Genomic DNA, 23,213 nt, shown 5'->3' on the forward strand with positions numbered 1-23,213 from the left:
ATTAGTTAAATTACAGGGTCAGTTCACCTGTAATGGCATTGATCACTTTGTCTTATTTCAGCATAAATATCATAATGAATAACTGCAACAACTATAGCAGTGGTTACGATAACTGTTTTTACATTTGTGTTATTGTTTCATTTTGTAACGTGGGTGAACTTTCCATTTGACAAACCTTTGAATGTATAAAGTCATTTGCACTGTTAAGTCACAAAATGGAAGAATGGTTTCCGTAGCACAAACAGTTTTGTATTATAGCACTGATACTGTGGGGGAAACCTCACAGCATGTGGAAACATGTTAACATGAACAAAACAATGCCATGTTCACTGGCCAAAGGGCATCCAAGTCCCTGTGCCACTTGAATAGTGTTGTTTAAAGCTTCTCCCTGAACCCAGTTGCTCTGAAGCAGCCATTTTCTCTCCTTTCACTCCTAATTACCATAGGCTCTCCAGCAAGTCCTCTGTTGCTCCATCTGTCCCCTCAGCCACTGACAGAGATGCTCTAATCACCTTGCATAGCAGGGCTCACATGGGAAAAGACAACACGGCCACCATACTGTCTCAGATACAGAGCCACTACTGGATGCCAACACTTCACAGGGGGTAAGCTATAAACACTGGCCGCAGCCTTGTATGGGATATGTTCAGTGATGTGCGCTGAAATGGAGCCATTTCATGTTACAGATCTCCCACACAGCCTGACAACGCTAATGCCAAATGGGGCTTTGTATGAAGTATATGTGACATATGCCGAGTGCACCGGCAGTCCATCAGTAGCTCACATCAAAATGACACTCAAGGGATGGAGCTCTGTTTTTGGAAGGATATGGCAGGTTTACATTAGGCTACATTAAGCAACACACTGTATGTTCTCATGGAATATCACAGCGGGAAGCCTTGGAAGGAAAAGTCGATTTTAATGTTCAAGAATATCAGAAAACTGGATCTAATTGAGAGAGAGGGGGGAGAGAAGAGGAGCCTGTAATTAAAAAGAACCTATATTTAAAAAACCCTGTATAGGTTCTAAAGCTCTACCACCACAAATCCATGCATTATTTAATCTTACTCTGTCTGCCCTGCAGCTTGATATCTCACCCGGCTCCTATTTGATTCCGTTATTCTCACCCAGGTTGACACCTCCTGACTTCTCATTTCTGCTTTACCACTTCTCTGTGACTTTCATGTGTTCCTTTGTGGGGCACTGCAAGTTTCCTCCAAAACTTTTCCTGAAGCAGAAGAGAGAAACTTTCCGGTTCTGCCAGAAAGCCTTCTCATCTTGGCGGAGGAGCAGCCGAAGAAACTCTCAAATGATGACAGCCATCGTGAAAGGGCAGATAAGCCCGTGTGGCTTTGCCTCTGATTGTATGTTCATCTCATTCTGATCCGGCCGCGATTCTAAGCCCCTGTCTCGCAGTCCTCACTCTCCCAACAGTTGATCTTCTGCATGTCATTGAAATCGTCTTATAGCTGATCCAAGAGACAGGGGGAAAGTGGCTGTTTGTCACCCAACTTCAGTCTTGGCAAAGAAGACAAGTTCTGCTGTGGGTTTTTTTTTTTACTTTACAATGTGACAGAGTGGCCAGTTATTTTTTATGGATTGTTCTTTGGTGCACCAGATGATTAATACACATTGTAAATCATATTTCATGTTGAAAAACAATCCAACAGTAAATACTTTTAAATAATAAAAGACAACTCTGACTTGCAATTATGAGCTCATGCTGCTGTTTGGGCGTGTTTTTTAACTGAACAAACAGAGCACATATATGAATATAGGTTCCTCCATTTGTGTTCACTATAAGCATAATGAAACTCATGCTAGAAAAGGCACTGAGCTATTACTTTTAAAGGGTCCTCTCTTCAGCAGCCTCTTTTCAAAGTAAAACAATCTAATTACCATTAACACGGATAGACAGCAGCAACAACCAATCTGATCGCCGGGAATCATCATGAACAAATTTCACAAATTCAACAGCAGAACATTTCAACATATAACTGATGTAAAGGGACAGTCATATCAGGAGGGAGGAATGTTAAATGGTCTGCAGCACTTCTCTAGTCTTGATGACCACTCGCTTTAAGTGCAGTTTTGCCATTCACCCATTAACACACACATTCACACACGGCATCTTTGTGCAGCACTTTCTCTATCAGGCCTCAAACACTCACTGCTGGCACAGGGGCAATTTGCGGTTCCGACACAGCGTACTCTGTCTTATCCGCCATACATTTTCTATAAACCTCACTAATGCATTAACAGCTCGTCATTCAAATGTGAACCCTGCTTATATAAACCTTCAATCTCCATACATGGAGCGATGAACTGCAAAATCAAATGAATCTTCAGCGACACCAAGATAGAATAAAACACTGCTGCTCTTTCATAACTCTGTATCTGTCTTTGTTAACAGCCAGTAGTGAGGTAACAGTGATATTAACTACTCTAAATATGGTGATTCTGTTCCTTAATACACACATCTAATATGTGACCCGGTGTCATTTATTTTCTTTAATTTAAATGTAATTTCTAACATATTACTTTTTCCATACACCCCCTCTCCATTGTTCTTATAGGTCTTACAAAATACTACTTATCACTTCATTATTGTTCTGTTGGTCTTAATAATCACCATAGTTAATGCTCTCATAAATAACAAGACATTCAAATTACCAATAAGGAAACAAATTTGCAGAAATGACTATAATGTACTTTATTTGTATTTATGAATGCAGATTGTAACACATTGAGTTTGCAAGAGGTTTCAAAGCTCTGTCAGAAATGTACGGACGTGCTCACTCCCCCAGCAATGTGACAGAAAGTGGCTACGATAGAAAAATGGCACCAATTACTGCTTACTCAGGAAGTATAAACACTGAGCTTAGGTTGATGAAATCACATGTTGACTAGAGTGTCCAATGGTTGGACTTATCTTTAAGGCAAGTGGAGCAAACCGGAGTGTGGAAGCAACTTGAGGCTCCCGACTTGGTGTAAAGTGATACACTATAGAGGAAGCTGAAAGGTTTTTTCCACTTCAAAAGGCACTGCTCCTCCACCATGGTTATCAAAGCTTAATATTTGATTTTAGTTGACCATTTTCCATTAAAAACATGATAACCACTGGAAGAGTGATGGACCCAGGCAGAGGAGCGCCCGGCACTCATACCACCACCCCCTACGGGAGGTACATACCCTGCTTACTAGAGTGTGCAGGCCCAACAGTTCCTTTCACTTAACTTGACATTTCCAGCTGCACTGTCTGCAGCGGGTCCTGTGTGGTGTCACATCTATAGCCCCTGCAGTATGCACTGCTGAACGCTGCGGGTCCTAAATGAGGTCCCAAAGGGAAAGCAGAGCTGAAGACAGAGGTGTGTGTGTGTGTGTGTGTGTGTGTATAAGTGTGTCTATGTGTGTGTGTGAGAGGGGGGGGAACATTATCTCAGCCACTAATGAACAGTTGTATAATTTCTATCAAAAGCAGTCATGAGGCCTGCTCAGTCTTACGGTATCTCCTCTAAATAGTGTCGTGATAAAGGGACTGTTAAAAGAAGAGGGCTGGTGGAGGAGGTGGGGAGGAGAAGCTTGGAGCTGTCAAGAGGGGCCACTTTGGTCAGGAGGAGCGCTAGAAAGGAAAGTCTCTCCGCCTTTATCTGCCATTTCCTGCTCCCTTCCTGGCTACATTAATAATCTGTAAGAGCAGACAATCACGCACGGCCGTGAGAGATAAAACACGGATGACAAAATATCAACTTCCTGCTACAAAACTCAAAGCCGTTATTAGAATATCAGGCACAGACGGTAATTAATTTCAACTTTAATTACTTCCACTGTTCCTGTAGATTAGATCACAGGTTTGAGATGGGTTATTAAAACAACTGGGGGAAATCTGCAATAAAAAAAAAGAAGGAAAAAAATGTTAATTTCTTCCAACCCCGTCTCTTAACCTGCTTGTTGAGCGATGCAGTTACATCTTTGTGGTGCAGAAAAGCGGTTGATACGATGTAGATGTAAAAGACACCCTATCACTTTGGCTGGAAGCTTTTCACGTGCAACACTTATTGATAAGCAACGACACATCATCTGAGGTTATGATGACCTTGTGTTTTCCATCTTTATCAGTGACAGACCACAAAAGTGGTACAATCCGCGAAATCTGAAGTGGGTGTGAAGCAGTGGCCACGGGATAACAGCAGTGTTTCGGTAATGCAGTGATGTGTTCATTTGAACTGTACAGAAGGAATTGATCACGTTGTCCTGTTTGTTCTTTCACTGGCCAACAATCGCCCTCTTCACACAAACCTTCATATGCACCATGTACTTGCACATTTAGTTCTTAGTCCTGTATCTCCCAGAAGCTCCTCTCCCCACAGGTCCTTCTAGTCTGTATAGCTATTCCTCATACTTCCTTCTATAGTTAAATTATATTTCATCAAACCGTGCTTTGTCTATAGGGGCTCTGTGATTCTCTACTGTTTTCCTAAATATCAACCACTGGCTAGTCCCCCTTTGAAACCACATTTAAATTCACTGGATCCACATTTTGATTTTAATCTGCAACTCTCTGATGTTTTTCATGAAAATCCATGAAATATTCTTTGGGAAATCAATGAAACACTTGAAATCTTGTAATGTTAAAGAAAGTGAAAAATGAATCCCGGTTCCGCCCCCCAAGCCAGATCTGAAATTGAATGGGTTCTCCAATACATCTCACTTAACAGTACAATAGTTTTTGCGTAATCCTGCTAATTACAACCGAACTTCCTTGGCGGAGGTAATACATGAGGGTGTCATGGCAGCTACATCACAATTTTGAAATACTGCAATCAGATTCATTGATTGTATTTAGCACATTATATGTCATCCCTTTCTTCTCAAAGCTACAAATATACTGTACATATATTTCTTTTTAAGGAAATATTATTACTGCCTGGGTTTTTTTTTTCTTTAAAGTGATGGAAGTGCACCTATTCTGTGTGACCAGAATTTATAGGTAGTTGCTCATGGTGGATGATGAGTGTATGAAGAGAAGGACTTTGATAGTAGACACTGTCCTGAAATGGGTTTACGCAGTTGGTTGAGGTTAGGGAAATACTGTGGTTGCATTTAAATGTTAATAAAATAAACACACCCTATCTTGTAAAGTCCCTTTTGTCCCTTTTGACTTTAAAAAAAAACATTTGAACATGACCACAATCCTTCCCAAACTTTAACTAAGTGCTGTGAGTGTCTGATCATAACCATGCAAAGTTTGATAATGCTGTGGTTGAGCAGATGTTGCAAGAGCTGAAGAAAACTAATGGGAATGCTGAGAGTGAACATTTTCCTTTCTGATCATTTTCTTATTACATTGACATTAATGTAATTAATAAGTAACTGAAATATGCAGGGGACAAGTTGAATACATTCCATTTCCAACTTATCCCTTAGTTTATAGGTGTATTTCTGCTTTTGCTCTTGCATTTAAAGAAGGGTCATAGAGGGACAGCTCACAAAGAACAGTGGTGCAACAGCAGCAGGATTGCTTCACTATCATTAAACCAAAGTGAAAGCAAAATCTGAGATCAACACATTCCACTTGTTTTTCTTTTTGCATTGAAATTTGAATTGAGTGATGCTTTTAAATGTCCCTGTAATAGAGAATTCAGGGTGTTATAAAGGAGCAATCCTGATCTATCAACACATATGACCTATGTGTGCAGCAGCAGATATGAGACTGGTGAGGTCTTGATTTCTTTACAGTAAATAGGGAGCTGCATTCAGCCGTGCGCCTTAAATCCCAAACAGGCAGCCCGGCCTTATTTCAATATGACGACCTCGTATCAGTTTATTCAATGCACACTTCTCTTCTTCAATCAAAATAACATCAGACACCCTTTCATACTTTGCAACCTCCTGTATATGTAAATAATCTGCTGCAACTGGTAATATCATATGGAACACACAACATATTAACTGTGGATTATAGAAAGAAGAAAATGCACTGCATTTCAAATCAAACACACACCCTTTTCCTGCTATCTTTCCTTAGATGGCCTAATTAATTTACTACAACTATAAATACATATTTTGTTCCTTTCTCGCGCAGCACACAGCCCAGAACTGGTTTGGTGCATCGAGTCTTCATTACACAGGAGTGTTAAGGGGTATGTGGGAACAGCTAATCTCAAAATCCCTGCCACACAATAAACAGAGTGACAGAAAGGAAGGATGTATGAGATAAGTCGCCAGTGATGAAACTGGATGCCAAAAGGAGAAGACAGTATGTAATGAAGAGAGAGCAGAGGGGAATGTTTAAAATAAGTTCAAGAACAAAGATAAAGCCCAAGGATGATGTTATCAGCGGGATTGAAGAAAGCATTTCAGCAACATAATGGTCACAATCACTTAATCAGCCCGACTCCACCCAGCACCGTCCCTGTCTTCCATCATATGCTATTTCCCCAGCTCCAAACAGTCAATTTTCAGTGTGTGTGTGTGTGTGTGTGTGTGTGTGTGTGTGTGTGTGTGTGTGGTGTTGTGTGTGTGTGTGTGTGTGTGTGTGTGTGTGTTTGTGTGCCTGAGAGGGGAACATCCCAGCAGAAGGGTTACAGAGAGCATTGATGGCTCTGTCATAGCGCCGGGTGGCCTTGCATTTCCAAAGCTAAAGCACTTCCGACTTGAAATCAGAAACAAGGTACAGCAAATTGAGATTGAAGGTTTTTTAAATGTTTAAATGCAGTTACGACAAATCAAAAGTGAGCTAATGAGGTCTGATCGACAACCAATCCTAATTCAAGATGAATAATTATTCAGTTATTCTTACATTGAATATTATTCAAGGGCTGCACTGTTGCACACATTTTATTTACCTTTATTGCACTTTACTAAAGTATTTCCAGTTAATGTTTCTTTATTCTTCCACTCCAGACAAATGCTTTACTTTTTCACTCCACCATATTTCTTCTGGATCTATCATCTGTGAGTTATGAGAGTTGCAAAGTACAATGAATGGGCCATCAGCAACAGTAAGTGCTGCTTATGATGATTCAATTCAGTTTTATTAGTAAAGCACCAGGAACAGTTGTGTAATATTTAAGCTCTGTCACATGGGTTTTGTATTGGAAATATTAAGAGTGATATCAATAAATCTAATGATGTTGTTAATGATAGCTGCATCCGTTGATAATAAAAATAACAATTAGAAGAAGAATGAGAAGAAACTGATAACTGATGAGGTTGTTTAGTGCTGATGATGTTATGAGAATTTTTTTCCACCACAAACATTCATTTCGGATCCAGCTAAATCTGCTTTATGTGACCTGTTATCTTTTGTTTTAGGAAACAGGTTTAGTTTAGGTGTTCAGGTTTTGCATGCTGTTCTACGACTATCTGGAGGAACAGGATGAAAGACAAATTGAGAACCCCTTAAGGGTCATCATACTTTCCAGTAAAAAGCTAAAAGATGCTGAATATATTTTCCAGAGTTGCCAAAAAGACATAAGTTATAAATGTAAAATATAACTTACATGTTCAATTTTTCCTCAGAATAAGTACTTCTGATAACTTTAATATTTTACAGAATACTGTTGCTGCTGTACTTTTACTGAAATTAAGGATCTGGACACTTACTCCTCCACTGTGAGGTGAAAAGAAAAAACCCAAACTAAGCCTTTTGTCAGAATGACCCAGACAACAGACTAAAGTCAAAACAAATAAGGTGCTGACCTTATCAAGGTGTCATAACCACAGTATAACTAATGCTGATAAAACTGCTGCATAGATTCTGGATTCTGTGACTGTCGCTCCCTCTAAACTTTCCGTCCATTTACTGTGATCCACCGCTGTAGTGCAGCGGCATCTCCCCAACAAGCTTATTTCTAAAAGCTGCCGCCGAAGCTCTACTAAAATCCTCCAGATCCCGGTCCCTGCTGGGGCCGGACCGCTGGCCAAACTGAGATCCTCAGACAAAGGCTGGCCCCGAAACTTCTCTTGCTTTGGTCGGGCACGCGACTGCCGCACTCTGCAAACACCATAACACCATCTCTGCACTCATTTGCGAGGCCTTTAGCTCTTCATGAGTTTGCGATTAGCAGCACTTTGGTTTGATGGCAGCACACCAGTTGTAAAAGTCGGCGCGGACAGTGGCCCCCCCCTCTGAGAGCAGCTGGTAACTTGGCCTCTAATTCGCCGACCCCACATGTACCAGGCAGGGCCCAACCATGGCTTCAGGACCACGCTGCAGTAATGCTCCACAACAAGCATTTTGAAAGATAATGACACCACAGGCTGCACAAATGTTGAAAACCCATGTAAACACAGTGCCAGCATGGATGTTAAGATGACATCTGCAGTCACGCATCACTGCTGTCTGCATTGTTCCACAAAATCAGGATAAATCACTTTCAAATGTCTGTTTTTAAGGCTGTTGTCATGAATATGACTCTGCAGGGTATCAAATCAAGTTTAATTTGTACAGCCCATGTTCACAGATCACAGTTTGCCTCATAGGGCTTAACAATCTGTACAAGGTGTGGCATCCTCTGTCCTTAACCCTCAACAAAATTGAGGAAAAACAAAAGGGAGGAAAAATCCCGGGTCACAGGCGAGGGATCCCTCCCCCAGGACGGAAGACAGTGTGCAATAGATGTGGTGCGAAACTTAGCACATCAACAAAATAACAAAGTTTACAACGTTCAAAAGAAAAGACTTATCTTTTATCAATATTTAAAGCATTCATTTAAAAACTAAATGTCTGACCGATATGAAGGGGGAGGGCGGCATGGAGGGCAGTGCAGCGATGGCAATGGCAATGATAGAGGTGAAGTAATTGTAATACATGTTGGCAGGCACATTGTTACGACCGGCTCGTAGGCCGCAACAAAGGAGGGAGATGCACACGGAATTATGTTATATACAAACTGAAATTTATCAAAGAAAATGTCAAGAATTAACAAGGGATGTGGTAATAGGGAATCAGTAGTGAGTGTGGGTGTATGGAGTGGTGCATGTTGTCAGTGGAAACAAAAAAGAATCAAACACAAAAGAGAAGCAGCACACAGGCTGGGTGCAGCATGCAGGGCTCCGGCACTGGCAGTGGTCCCGGGCTTAAGTAACTGGGAACACTGGCCAGGTGCTCCCAGTTACCTTAATGGCAAGTCTGCTTCAACCAATCAAGGACCTGCAAGAGAGAGAGAGGGACTCACACACACACACATATATATATATATATATATATATACACACACACACACACACACACACACACACACACACACACACACACACACACACACACACACACACACACACAGCTCATGGGCCGTCACAGCATCAACAGTGCTGGTTTGAGAACGGTGGAAAGTCTCGGCACATAGTCTGCTCGGTGGGTCTGCCTTGGGTTTCCTTGTGTTCTATTTAATTAAATCCAACTTTCATGTGAATTGAACCGGTGTAGTCCACGAGGCAGGGAAAACGTTGAATGAGGGTCTTGAAGGACTTTGTTGTGTTTAGATCACAACATCAAGGCAGGTGAGCCTTAAACTAAATTATATCTGAGACCTCGGCCCATTACTCTATGTTCTGTGACGGATATATTGTCACATGATATAATAAGGTCAAAGGCTCGCTTCAATCAAAATCACATACCTGTATCCTGCCACACAAAGAAAGAATAATACTACACCAAATGTGAACATAAATGTAGCACAGGCCTATTACAGGTCAATAATCAATACATACAACTGTTGTTGTATGTATAATGTCAGAACATGTGAGTACATAAGCAGTTTATTAAATACAAATATTTGTTCAACTGGCTCTCGGGCAAGACAATAGACACACAGAATATAAAAGGATATTCATATCAAAATGGGAAATGGCTCATTATGCTTGTACCATAAAACTTTATGTGGTGATGCACACAAACGCTTTAGGGTCATTATAACACTGAGCTCAAATGATTCAACATGCATGTCTGAAGAATAAGGATGCATGGACTGCTCTACATTAGAAGTCTTTTCAAAGAGCTTGGACATTAAAAGACTTGCTTTCAAGTTATTTTGTATTGTTTGGTTTTGTAACAAACTGAAATTATAATGTCTGCGTACAACATAACATGTTTATATTGAATTTTAAGCCAGCCGTTATACTGCATGTCATTTTAATTAACACAGGTTTATGCATACCTAAATACTTCACATACTTTTCTATACCCTGCACACACATAATTTCCGCACATTCACATTTATAACAACACAAACAAAGACGCACAAAGACAAGAGAACACACAAAGACAAACTTCAATCAATGGAATCATCAAAGGATTTGTCCATCTTATCTAAAGCCAGTCACCATGTTGCATGAAACTGACATGCGCTGCCTCGTGTGTAAAACTAGGATGCATCGAATTTAATAGTCAGTAAAGATTGGATATATTTCCATTGAGGTAAATCTTCTGGGAATAAGAGCAGAAAGGTTGCTAATGTTCCAGTGGGGTAACTGCAGATATCTGTTCCTGTTCTTTTAACTCACACTTCAAAAACGAATGGTTATTGGTATAAATTAGTCCAGCAAGACTAAAGCAAGACCAGAACATGTGATGTAAACACACGATGTTGGTACATTGATCTGGGATCAATATCTTTTATTTGATCTCAACAATTCAAAGCATTCCTCGAGTCATTAGACATTTAAGGCTGCTTTAATCAAAGAGAGAGGCTCAGCTTATCAGTTTAAAAAGACACTTTAAAGAAGTGTTTGGGAAAAAAACAAGGAAGGAAAATATAACAGAGGCTCAATGGTTGCAACAGAGACAAAGAGATTTCTGAGACTGGCTGGACCAACAGTTGATGGCTCTGTGTGGTGTGGGCCACAGCCGAGCATCACACAGTAGATCATGGTGTTGCAGCCTTGGACTGTGTCTCTCAGGCCACCACCATACTTCAAGCTGTCTGCCCGAGGCAGTAATGTCCACTGTTAGCAATAAAGACGCTCCATTGTAGCCTTACAGTTTTTTGTTCTTTAACACCTCATATTGTGTCTTTTTCATTAATTTAATGGCAGCACAGTCCTTAATTAAACATATGAAAAACGAACAAAGAAATCGATGTGCTGGTGCATATTTGCTGACACCTTCACTACAGTAATATTGTACACAGCGTGCTATTAGGGATCCAGATTTCTTGTTTTTCTGCTGCTTGGAAAAGAGAGGCTGCTGATTGTATGAATGCTGCGTGATAGATCTCCAGAGCTGGGCTTAGTGGAATGTCTCCCCTCCTCTGTTTAAACAAAGCCCGAGATAAGATTTAAGGAGAATCCTTAAGGTGATCCAGCTGCCCTCCTCCAAGCTGCAGCAGGCACAGAGCCATAATGAAGACTGAGCAAAAAGGCTCAGGGACCCACCTCCAGAAGGCAGGGCCGCAGATGAATACATTCCCTCTCGCATTTCCTTACAGCTTATCCTCTCTCCAGAAAAAGAGACAGCCAAAGAGAGATGAGAGGAAGAGGGATGACTCTGTTTTAGTTTTGTCACACTCTTTACTATCGTTTTCCTGGTTTGTTTCAGAGTAGCCACTGCTGTTGTCCACCGTTAATCACAAGTCCCTGTCACTTTGCTGGTATTTTCGGTTTGGGATTTACATGGGAATTACTTGGAGAGCAAATCATTTATGTGTCACATCCATTCCTTACAGCACATTTTAATGATTACCCTATGTTTGAATTTTCTCAATTATTCCACGTGCCCCTTCTCTCCCCCCCTCACCGTGGGCAGGCAAATGCACTTTGCTTTTTAATTACATGCAAAACTAAAACTGAGGAAAAAAAACATGTCAACTGCCCAATTGCATAAAAAAGCGGAGCATGCATATAAATGCAGTTTTGCGTGATTACATTACATCAAAAGAATGTTTAACATTTTGTCACATCAAGCTGTAATTAATGCAAAACATATTTGCAGGAACAACATATTTAAATATATATACAGTATATATATATATATATATATATATACACATTAGTATATATTTAAAATCATCATTCAGCCTAATGCTCCATGTTGCCCAGGATAATCCAGAGAGAGAGAGGGAGAGAGAGAGAGAAAGAGAGAGAGTGGGAGAGAGAGGGAGGAAATAATTAGCAGAGAGAAGCGATTGCACTAATGAGAGGCGAATTTGACTAGGATACTTTACTTGACCCCCAGTGTTCCTTGGCTGTCCAAGAAAAAAAGGCTGATTTATAATTATACTCTGCAATGCACCATGAAATTGTTATTGTGGAATACCTTTTTGAAAATGTTATCAAACAATTACTTTAATTTTTCCCCCTGGAAACTGTTGCACGTCTACTAAAATGAGATGGTGGAACTGAGTTTCCTGCCTGTCATCCACTGCTGTTCATGCAGATGAGCTCGCTTTTTTTTTCTCCTTCTCTTCTTTTCCCTTCCCTTCCCCAGAGTCTCTGTTCCGAGGGATGCTGTGGCAAATAAAATAATACTCAGATAAAACTGAAATATTTTATGACAGAATGATAATCATTGCAAGCATACGTGCCACTGATATGGGGCTGTTGCGGATGGGGGAGGAGAGGAAATAATCCTTTTTGTGGGCTTTAAAAAAATGAATCTCAGTTGAATCACATCAGAGAGAAAAAAACTCAAAGACAGTTCCAAGATGAGCCAACTCCAGGAGAAAATGACCTCCTCGTTTTGGTGATAAAGTTCTAGCCAAAATATGATATCAGCCTGCGACGTGACTCATTAGAAATGTGTGTATGGTGTGGAGGCAGCTCTCCCTATCTGCCAGTGCCTGGCTTGCCGACTGATAAGAGGCAAATGCAAATGTCCTGATAAGAACTGAATGCAAATATTTATGATATGATATTCCCTGGGAATTATGTGTGGATAAAACAAAGTGTATTATTTCCCTGTAATTCTTTCAGGTTTGCCAAAATGTCCCCCTTTTTTTTTTGCTTTCGGAATTTGCATTTCTTCAAAATTGATTGGGTCTGCGTATTATGTTAAGCTATTTGTTTGCTGAGGATGGTAATTAGTTACTGTAATTACAGCGATGACAGTTGCTAAATTGTTTTTAAAGCATTACAGTGTGTCTGTGCCAGAAGATTGCAGTACTTATTTTAGGATTTAAGCATTTGCTGGAAACACTCCCACTCTAAGGCCAAAGTGGGAATTTTTTGAACTACAAAGCAGCCATTTTCTAAGCAAAGACATTTTTGAAAATGTCTGTTAATTTGCACTAATTGCTGGTTTGACTGTGTTGTGCAGTTTCTTCTCCGATCAGGGACTTGTTACTGATAGGATGTCTTGGGGGATCAAAATGGGCTTGAAATAGTTTAAATACATGTTTGTTAGCTTTGTACGCTCATTCAAGTCAGACTTTTAATGTTCTCTGTCACCCAAGAAACAAATTGTTGTTGAAGGCACATTTGTAATTATGGTTCCCAGTGTAGCCTATACAGGCTTTCAAGTTTAGTAAACATTAATTAGCGTGGACACAGACAGTCGGGTGTTTTAGAGGGCATTTCATGTACAGCAGAAACAGCAAATGTCTGAATCACATGTATCAGGACTGCGAGAGCTGCTTCGGCATATTTCTATTGCAGGAACATACAAAAACAACTGATATGATATGGATTATAACTGGAGATCGGTTAAGGTAAATCAGAGTCAATAGAAATAAAGACACAACCTGCACTAGATTAGAAGCATTTGTGAGTGCCACATCAAACTCTATATTTTCATTATCAACTAAACTTCTATTCCCAGTTAATAGATTAAAAACATTGGTGTACAAAATATAAAAAAGTAATGAAAATATGTCCATCATATTTTTCCAGTCCAAGGTGGACTTCAAAACGCATGTTTTCATGAGTGAGTTCAAAAGCCAGATATATTAGATTTGATAAAATAGATTCCATTTCCATTTGAGAAGATGGAAACAGCATTTTTGAAAACAACCCTTTGACACAAATCCAGTTTCTGTTGATCATCTAATTTGACTGATTGAGTCGACCTTTAACTGATCATCATTAAAGACATATTCGAATTTTCAACCTATTAGATAATCCTTTCATTGACACTGATGCAGACTGAGGTAATTGCTGTGTATTCAACGTCTCCTGAACCCAAAAGCAAACAACAACAAAAAAGATTCCACCATTTTTCTAAATGAAACACAACTGGTCCCACTACTGCAGGACCCCATGGGCAATAAGACGTCTCCTTCCCAAGCACTATGCTATAAGTGCATAATTGGATTTACTATTAACATAATCGGACAGCGTGCATGTTGACTTGGATATTCCCCTATGAGCTACATTGCTCCTCTAAACCTTAATACAAGGAGATGGTGAACGTACATCCAGGTCCCATGTGCTGCTCTTTGTCTCTTTAACTTCGGCCCGACCACTGGAGGAGGTTGTGTAATTCCTCACGCAGGCTTAAAGAAAAGCAAAAGACATTTTCTACGCAAAGACAACTTTCTATAACAGGGTCAGAGACATGGTTTTGGTTGGGATCAGCAGAACAGTTAGATGATTAACAAATTAAATATTAATCTAAAAGGTATCTGTGTAGGATAATTGCTTTATAATTATTTGGTAAGACATCTTGAAAGAAAATGATCATCACTTTATTGTATAGTATAGGAAACAGACAAAAAAGATTTCAACCATGAACCAGAGGGTTCTGTTTCGTATTTCTTATAGACAGCAATAGACGGACAGTGCAGAGAGAAACACACAAATCAAGCAGCAACATGAGCGAGCAAAGCTCTATCTCGACTGGCACAGAAATATGGGGCCATGCTGTGTGAGGTGAATTCCCATGTTGTGTTTCTGTTGCGTAAATACTCAGTACCCCATAAACCCAGCCTGAATCCACGCCTGCCCTGACAGACACACACACACACACACACACACACACACACACACACACACACACACACACACACACACACACACACACACACACACACACACACACACACATACACACAACATCCATATTAGATGCACCCGCTAGTTACTTCTTAATTAACACCTACTGCAGCCTTAATAATAGAATCACTTTCCCCCTTTCTGAAATCCCTTTGAAATTACACAGGATTAAGGAAAGTTGGTTGCTAAATTGGTGTGTGCATCTGTAATTTAATTGCATCTAAGGCCATTAATTAATAAGGTGCCTCCTTTAATAGTTAATGTATAATTGCTATTAATTAACAGCCAGTCTTGATAAAGTGTCGCCAAAATCAAACAAAAACAATTAGCTTTTTGAGGTAAGTGTCTTTTAAAAGCCTCATTATTAGTACTAGAGGTAATATACAGTAGTTAGAATGATAAAGAAGCCAGTGTAGATTTTAATTTGGATGGGGAGAGAGGGAAAAAACACAGTTGACATCCATAAGGGAATTACCATGCGGTAATTATGGGATAAGCTCATTGTAACATGATAAATAATGCTGCGAATCTGTCCCCTCCAGTTAGGTTGGCGTCTCTTTTTATTAGGGTGGACTTTAATTCTACATCTTGTGTCGCATCAGACAAATTTAGCTGCATTTAGCTTCTAATCAGCCTGCTAAAGATTGAATACAACAATTTAGTGGGGATCGCTGTGGCTTCTAAGGCACATGTTTATCTATTCGGCATTTAGAGATATGGGTCGTCTTCAAATCTGTGCTTCTTTCACTTCTTGTGAAGAGTTACATCCCTTGATGAAAACACTCGTGTGAAGTCCTCGTGTGGTCTGTCCTGATGGAGGTGTCACATGGAGTCAATAAAACAGGCAATCATTTAGACTACAGGTATGAGTATGACCAGTGTTTTACATACGGGGTTTGACTAGCAGCACTTGTGTTTAAACTAATGTAACCTCAGGCATATTTAAGGAGAAATAACACCAAAGTATTGTGTAAGGTGGATTCTTCTTATCTGGAATAAATCAGTAGGTTGTGCTTTCAGCCGAGATTTACAAGCAGAGTGGTCGTTGGTGCAGAATGAATTGGGTGCCAGGTTGAGAAGCATAAACATACATCTGGAGCATGGAACTTTAAACAAACCCGACTATTATTTGCAGTGCCATATTACCATGAATACAAATGACAGCATGACCTCAATTTTCTGCACTGTGTGAGAGGGTGGAGGAAACCAATGGTTTAAGTGCTATTGCATCCCAAAGTGCTTGTTTGGTCTCAGTTTCACTCCTATCACAGAGTCAACAATCACGCTGTTTCGTATTGAATTGGTAGAAATAATATTCAGGGTGCCTATCCACAGGCAACTATTATAACAAGCCATTTTCCCCTGCTGTATGGTTTGCTGATAGAAATACATCCCCAACATACACACAGCAACTGGAGCCTGTTTCAGCCTCTATTTAATGAGCCATCAGCGACAGAAAGGAACCTGCAGTGTAACAAACAATTAGCCTAAGAAGTCATTTTCACCTTGGTTCACTGTGAGAGAAGCTCCAATCCACTTGCTAAACAATTACAGCATATTAGCTACTTGTCAGTCAGACCTTTTGGAGACGGTACATCTCCATTTATTTCCTCTCTACATTTTCTCCCTGCGCTCGCTCGCTCGCTCGGCTCCTCTGCCTCTCCTCTCCCCAGACAAGTAGGGATGTGCAGGGAGTCCACAGGGAGCTGTGGGATATTTCACTCTGCCAGTGAGGCACCCGGTGGGAATACGGGTGGAAACTGTGTGAGTATGTATCTCATTAGTTCAGTTATGTAATTTGGAGCACTGATAATCCTCCAGGACTGCCAAGTTGCACACCTCAGAAACAAGAGTCTGCGTCGTCAACACGCAGCCAAGTACAGACTAAGCTACTAATTGCTGGGTGTGGTAATTTGACTGGTAATGTCAGCTATAGTCCTCTATGGTATTAACGGTAAGCACCTGGTACTGATGGTGAATGAAATGTTTTCAGACCTGTGTAAGTTACAGGTAATCAGCTTTGAATGGGACAGCAAAGCAATATTAATTATTATGATTACTATGATTTTTGTTAATGATTGTATCCAAATCAAAGCTCACATAATCTATACTTTATATTTATCTATTTTATATGTGTATTATATTTTTTTGCAAAGAATAAAAAAACCTATGTGAGATGAAAGGTGTAATCATCTAATTATAATGATCAGCTTTTCAGTGTCTTTCAGCTGATTGTTTGGGTTTTATTGGCAGTGACATCATTGTTTTGGGTTTGTTGCACAGTTCTCATCAACCTCGTCACCATCGACAGCAGACAGCTATTTTTAGTGAAAAACCTCCGATAAACCCAAATGTTAAATACTTGCCCAGCACAAACAGACAGACACACTTGGCACCTAGTTTGGTAACATAGTGGAGGATTTATTAATAAACTAGATAGAAGTCAGGAGTTGGTGGAGACCAAAGCAGGGCAAAAAAAAAGAGTCATTACAGAACATGAATTCAAAAGGACTCCTAATCCATGCAATGTTGCTCCCTTTCTGCTATATGTGTAAAATACTATGGTGAACTGTTTGCTAATGCACTCCGTATTGACTCCATAAAGTGATAATATGTGTGTTGTGTTTACAGATTGTTATGCTTCTATAGTCTAAAACAGGAACTAATTCTGCTTTAACCATTGAACAAGAATTACAATATGTTTGTGTTCGCCATGTCTTCACTGTTCACATCAGAGTACGACAGTGTTGTAAATAAATGCTGTAGATGGATGTTTCATTTATATATAGTAGGAACATAGTAGGGACATCTTCAAAATAAATCTAAGCACACCAAAGCTATCTGGATATATATACATATATTTATAATTGTAATTGGTGGAAAACATAAACCAGACAGTAAACCAGCTGATGCGCCCACAAACGTTTTGTTCTAGCTGCTGGGTAGGTAAACGTTTCAGGTCCAGACCCTTCTTCTCTTAGGGTCAGACACTTTACCTACATACACACATAAACCTGCACCAAGAGGTCATCTGACAGATCAGCTCTTATCCTATCAGTATTCCTTCTGAGTGGACAGTGCTTGGCTCACATCAGACTCTTCGTTTAGCTCAGTTCTACCTCCGGTCGGCCCGAGTTAAACTTTGATATATTTTCTCGGAGCATGAGTTTTGGTGACCTCATCAGAGCATGGCACCACCACCTCCACCATCAGCAGCGCTCTAATCAGCCAGAATGGAAAACACCTGTGTGGCTGTGCGGACCCCTTTTGACAAATAGTTGAGTCGGTCAACTTTAACCTCGTCCTACTTGATCCTGGTCTGTTGCACCCGGAGCTGCTGGTTCTCCTTCTCGCCTGCTAATCAGTGAGCCATGTACGGCTCAGGCACCAGGCGAATGCAATTAACTAGGTGCTGCGATGCATGTGGAATCTGAGGAAGTCTGCGCACACCAAGGTCCCAACATTTTACCCAAGCCTTAACCCTGACCTTAACATCGTCATGAGTTTAATTTTTATTCCTGTAAAATCTTTCAAATCAGTCAAAAGGTGCAAGTTTTTGCTTGTGGAAAATTGACAGAAACCCCAGTAAAATTTGGTTTGTGTTGCTTTTAGTCAGTGTGCGAAATACCCAGTACCCAGTGAAATAAAAACTCTGATTATAGCCTTTACAGTATCCAGGTGGTCAACGAGTGACTCCACTGCTCTTTCCTAATCACTCTGATCTTTATGAAAACCTGCTGAATTCAATTTTTATGTTCCTGGATCAATGCTTCTACTGCAACTATGAAGTTCAAACACTGCGTTGTGTCATAATTTGCGAGAGGAACTTCTCTCCTGTCTGCAGGAGTGAGTGTGTGTGTGTGTGTGTGTGTGTGTGTGTGTGTGTGTGTGTGTGTGTGTGTGTGTGTGTGTGTGTGTGTGTGTGTGTGTGTGTGTGTGTCCCATCTCTGTCGCTCTCCCAACAAACTGACCATCATATGGATTCAGTTATTAATTGATGGTGTCGGATCATGAATCCAGATCCTTCCAGTCACTTTAACCCTGATGTCCTGGCTGTTAACAAAATGTGAAACTTTTTTTTTTCAATTGTTTAAATAAGTGTCTCATAAACTATAGAGGGAATGAAATAAACACAAAGTAAACTTCAGTACTGTTCAGGTCTTAATCATTTCTGATCAGTGTTGGTGTTAATTGTTAACGTGTAAAGTGAGCGCAGGTCAGTGGGGGAGTGAGGAGGGAGGACATGCGGCACAGCACAAGGATACTAATGTGTGTCTGCCCTGATCCTGAAGGAAGGACAGGGAATAACATAAACCTAGAGGAAACCCTGCCTACCAAATACTGGACATAGTACACTTTTCAAGACATTTGAACGAAAATTAGAAGCGACTGTAAATATTTTTCTAGAGACCCACCCGAATTTTGCTGTTGAGTTTTTTTTAAGGTGCCTCAAGTGTCAAAGCGTATTTCGCACCCAGCTTTAAGTGCTAAAGGTTTTCATTGCTTTCTGAGTGTGTGCGTTTTTTTTTAATTACCATTGGAGGCATTGAATCAGAAATGTCAAACTGACCACATATAGTGATTATTGCAACGAAATTCTGTTAATTGCCCTAAATATAACCGTTATCCAGTCCTCAGAGCGTTGGAGCTTTAAATCCTGTCTTCAAATGGGATCATGTTTACAGAGTTCCCAAGAAGAGTCCATATGAACAGCTCACTTTTGTGATATTCAAGATCTTGGAACATGGACTTTTCAGAAGGCTCAAAGTTCAGGGGTTGTTGTGTGTTCACTGACCACAAATCACAGACTGAAACTCATTAAATGGTAAGTTCATATATTGTAATTTTAGTTTTTCAATATTACCACTCATGTGGAATAACACCATTCACATGCAATTTGTGTAACAATACTGTTTTGCTCATTTTAATTTTAATTTTCAATATAATGTACAATATTTCAATTTCAATATAATTTGCAGTATACCATATTACTTACTCCTTTATCATTACCTACTACCACTGTAGTTAAGTATTAGTTTCTCTCTTTTGTTTTAATTTTATTTACCATACACTTATATTTTTGCTTATATCACTTATAATTTAATCTTCACTAGTATTTTACATTTAATTATATATTGTGTTTATCTACTTTATATTGTTTGCTAGTGTAATCTTGGATTAAGTTGGCACAAGAATTTCCTTCAGGATTAATAATGTTTTATCTGAATTCATCTTATATATATTTTCAGAATTTTAAGCCAGAGGAAAAAGTTGTTTTCCTGAGACCTCATCTTTTAATCACATAACCTGCCTGCTAGCTTGCTAAGTTATTAGCATCTGTGGCTTCTAGACTACAACAGTAATGATGATAACAGTGTCCGTTTTAATTGGTAGCAGCAGAAAATATCAACAAATTCTCAAACTCTACAAGTGTGTAACTATTCGTGTATAATTGAGGGCCAGATATAATTTTGACAGTGAGACATTTCATTTAGTGTAAATGAATGTGTGTCATTGTGAGACAGTTAGAGAGCATTTAGTAGATCGTTAAACTGCAGCCGGGACAAACCTGTGTGGTCAGCTGGGACTCCACCACAACACTTGACCCGCTTCTTGAGATCATCCACCTCAACCCAACCTGCAGCAGAGGGAAGAGGAAGGGCAGAAGGTAAGGTGTCAGTATCATGTAGTGTGACATGCCATGTCCAATAACAACGAACAACATAACATCATTTAACCTTTACAACACATGTATTGATCCACCTGGTTATCATGGTGCGATCACAGCTCAGGGCCCGGCTCAGCTCAGCTTCAGGGGCTGTTTGAATCCACCCAGCAATATTGCTGGGAGACAAAGAGATCGAGGCCTTTTGTTTTTTTAAGCCCTGTCCTTGGATCATCCTTTTCCCCAGACCACTTTGTCTGTGAAACAGTGGGAAGATGTGTCACTGGCTGTTTCTGTGCACGGACTAAATATACAATGGGAGGTATGAGATATGATCTTTCCACAGTGGAGTAGAATGATTAAGAAAAAAATGCCCACCCTATCCCCTTGATGATTTTCCAGTGATGCAGTGAGAGTCTCCATACTCATTCAGAACATGTAAAGATGTGTTTTTTATTTCCTGGAAGATAAGATTCACAATAACTTAATCAAACGTTTTTGTCTCTATTAACATACAGTATTCCCATAATAGATGCAGCTTCAAATGAACATTCTCATTGATATTTACATTCTTTGCTTTTTTTTTTAAACAATCAAAGATGCAATTTTGCATTTAAAATACAGCAAAAACCACAGATTACTTTGAAGAACTATATCATCATAATATAAGCCACTGTTGAAAGAAGTTGACTCCCTCCCTCAGGAGACATGCACCCAGATGGATACACACACACCCAGATGGCCTGAGTTGTCAGTCTGTTCTATTTTAAGCTGTTGCTCAACAGTTCACCTTATTGCAAATATCTTTCACTTGCAAAATCTGAGGTCTGCAAACATAGATGAAAATTGTGTTGTTATTCGTGTACAAAAGCTTACGTTCAAATTGTAAGAAAATTGCTAATGGAGAACACTGACTCTAATTGTAATGGGGCAGACAAGGTTTAGGAACCATAAGTATAGGCATCAAAGGTTTGTCAAGCTTTGGATATCTTTACGTCCTGAAGAGGAAGACATGGAGCTAAAATATAAAACATCCTCCGCATTCAAGGGTGGTTTGCTGTAAAATGCCAAAAATGTGAAAGCAGAATTGTAATAAATATAATTTAAGTTAAAATCAGTTGAAACTAGAACGGCACTCAGTAGCCTTATCCCCTCAAGAAACCACATTTAAAGTCACTAGTTTCAGATTTTAATTTGGATTTGCACCAAATTACACACTCTCATTAATATCAGTTCCCTGAACATTTTTTCATCGCAATCAATGACTTATTCCCTGAAAAATGAACTATAATAATCCTGATCTGGATCCGAATCAAAATTGAATAGGTTCTTCCCTGATCTATACTACATCCTTCCACCAAGTTTTGTGGTAATCTGTCCAGTAGATTTTGCGTAATCTTGTTTACAATCACACAAAATGTAATAATAAGTTTAAATAATAATGAGTTGGAATGAATTGAAATGTCCTGCAACAGTTTACTAAATACAATAATAACCATCCTTAAAGGTGCAGGTTGTAAGATTTAGGTGAAAGGGATCTATTGGCAGAAAGTGACTATAAAAAAATCCTAGTGATGTTTTCACTAGTGTGTTTCTTTACCCTAGAATGGTCCCTTTATATTTAAATACTTTATATTCTTCTTCAGGTTCTCTTTTATATTTGGAAGTGGAGGGTGAAGTGAGGGGTATTCAGCTGCAACGTGCAATTTCACCACTAGATGTCACTAAATTCTACACACTGAACCTTTAATTAAACAAAGCTTGTAACTAAAATACTACTAACTACATTATTTATGGGCTTCAAAAAAGACATGTTAATAAATAGTACAGAGGACGCAGTTGACCAAGTTTTTAACCAAATACATTGGTGAGTCCTCATCCTGAAAGCCTTTATTGTAATAAAGGGATCGTCAATGGGGGTCAGCTGGAGATGGCATTTTCAACCAACACATGGGGATAACGTTAGCTAGCCAACTAGCTAAAGCTGGCAAGGGCGGGCCAGTGTCCCACTAGAAGTGAGGATCCATTGTTTTGTACCCATGTTTGAAATCAAGGAATTGTTGTTTTAAAACTTACAAGGAATATTGCACAGTACATCTGTCCCTGTTATTGTAACATAGGAAGGGTCAAATGAAAGGTGTGTTATTGTTTAGTAGTTGTGGTCAGAGGGATTCTGGTTGCAGCTGTGACTCTTAAGCTACACTATAATGATGACTTTATTAAGAGGAACAAACACTAAAGAAAAGTGTTCACAAGCAAGAAAAATATGTCCAAGCAGCATCTTGTGGACTATAGTCAAGCCTCTTTCCAATTAATAAGAGAATGAGACCAATGAGCACAGAAGGAGCACAATGACAGAGCCAGAGCCAGAGTTATCAAATTTGCCATGAACGCTGATAATAGATATGTATGCTTAGGAAAATGGTGCTTTAATAGAGTTTTTAACTGTAGATCTAGAATAGAAAATTGGACATACATTCTAATTGAATACCTGGATGAAAATGCACCCAGCACACCGTTATAAATCATCTGGAATCAGTTTTCTCGAACTCCTCTCTCCCTCTCACCCACTTTACAAACACAGAGCAAGGCTTTTTCAGCCTCTGATAAGTGTTAA

Source organism: Hippoglossus stenolepis, chromosome 8 (assembly GCF_022539355.2).
Source record: "Hippoglossus stenolepis isolate QCI-W04-F060 chromosome 8, HSTE1.2, whole genome shotgun sequence".
Classification (NCBI taxonomy): domain Eukaryota; kingdom Metazoa; phylum Chordata; class Actinopteri; order Pleuronectiformes; family Pleuronectidae; genus Hippoglossus; species Hippoglossus stenolepis.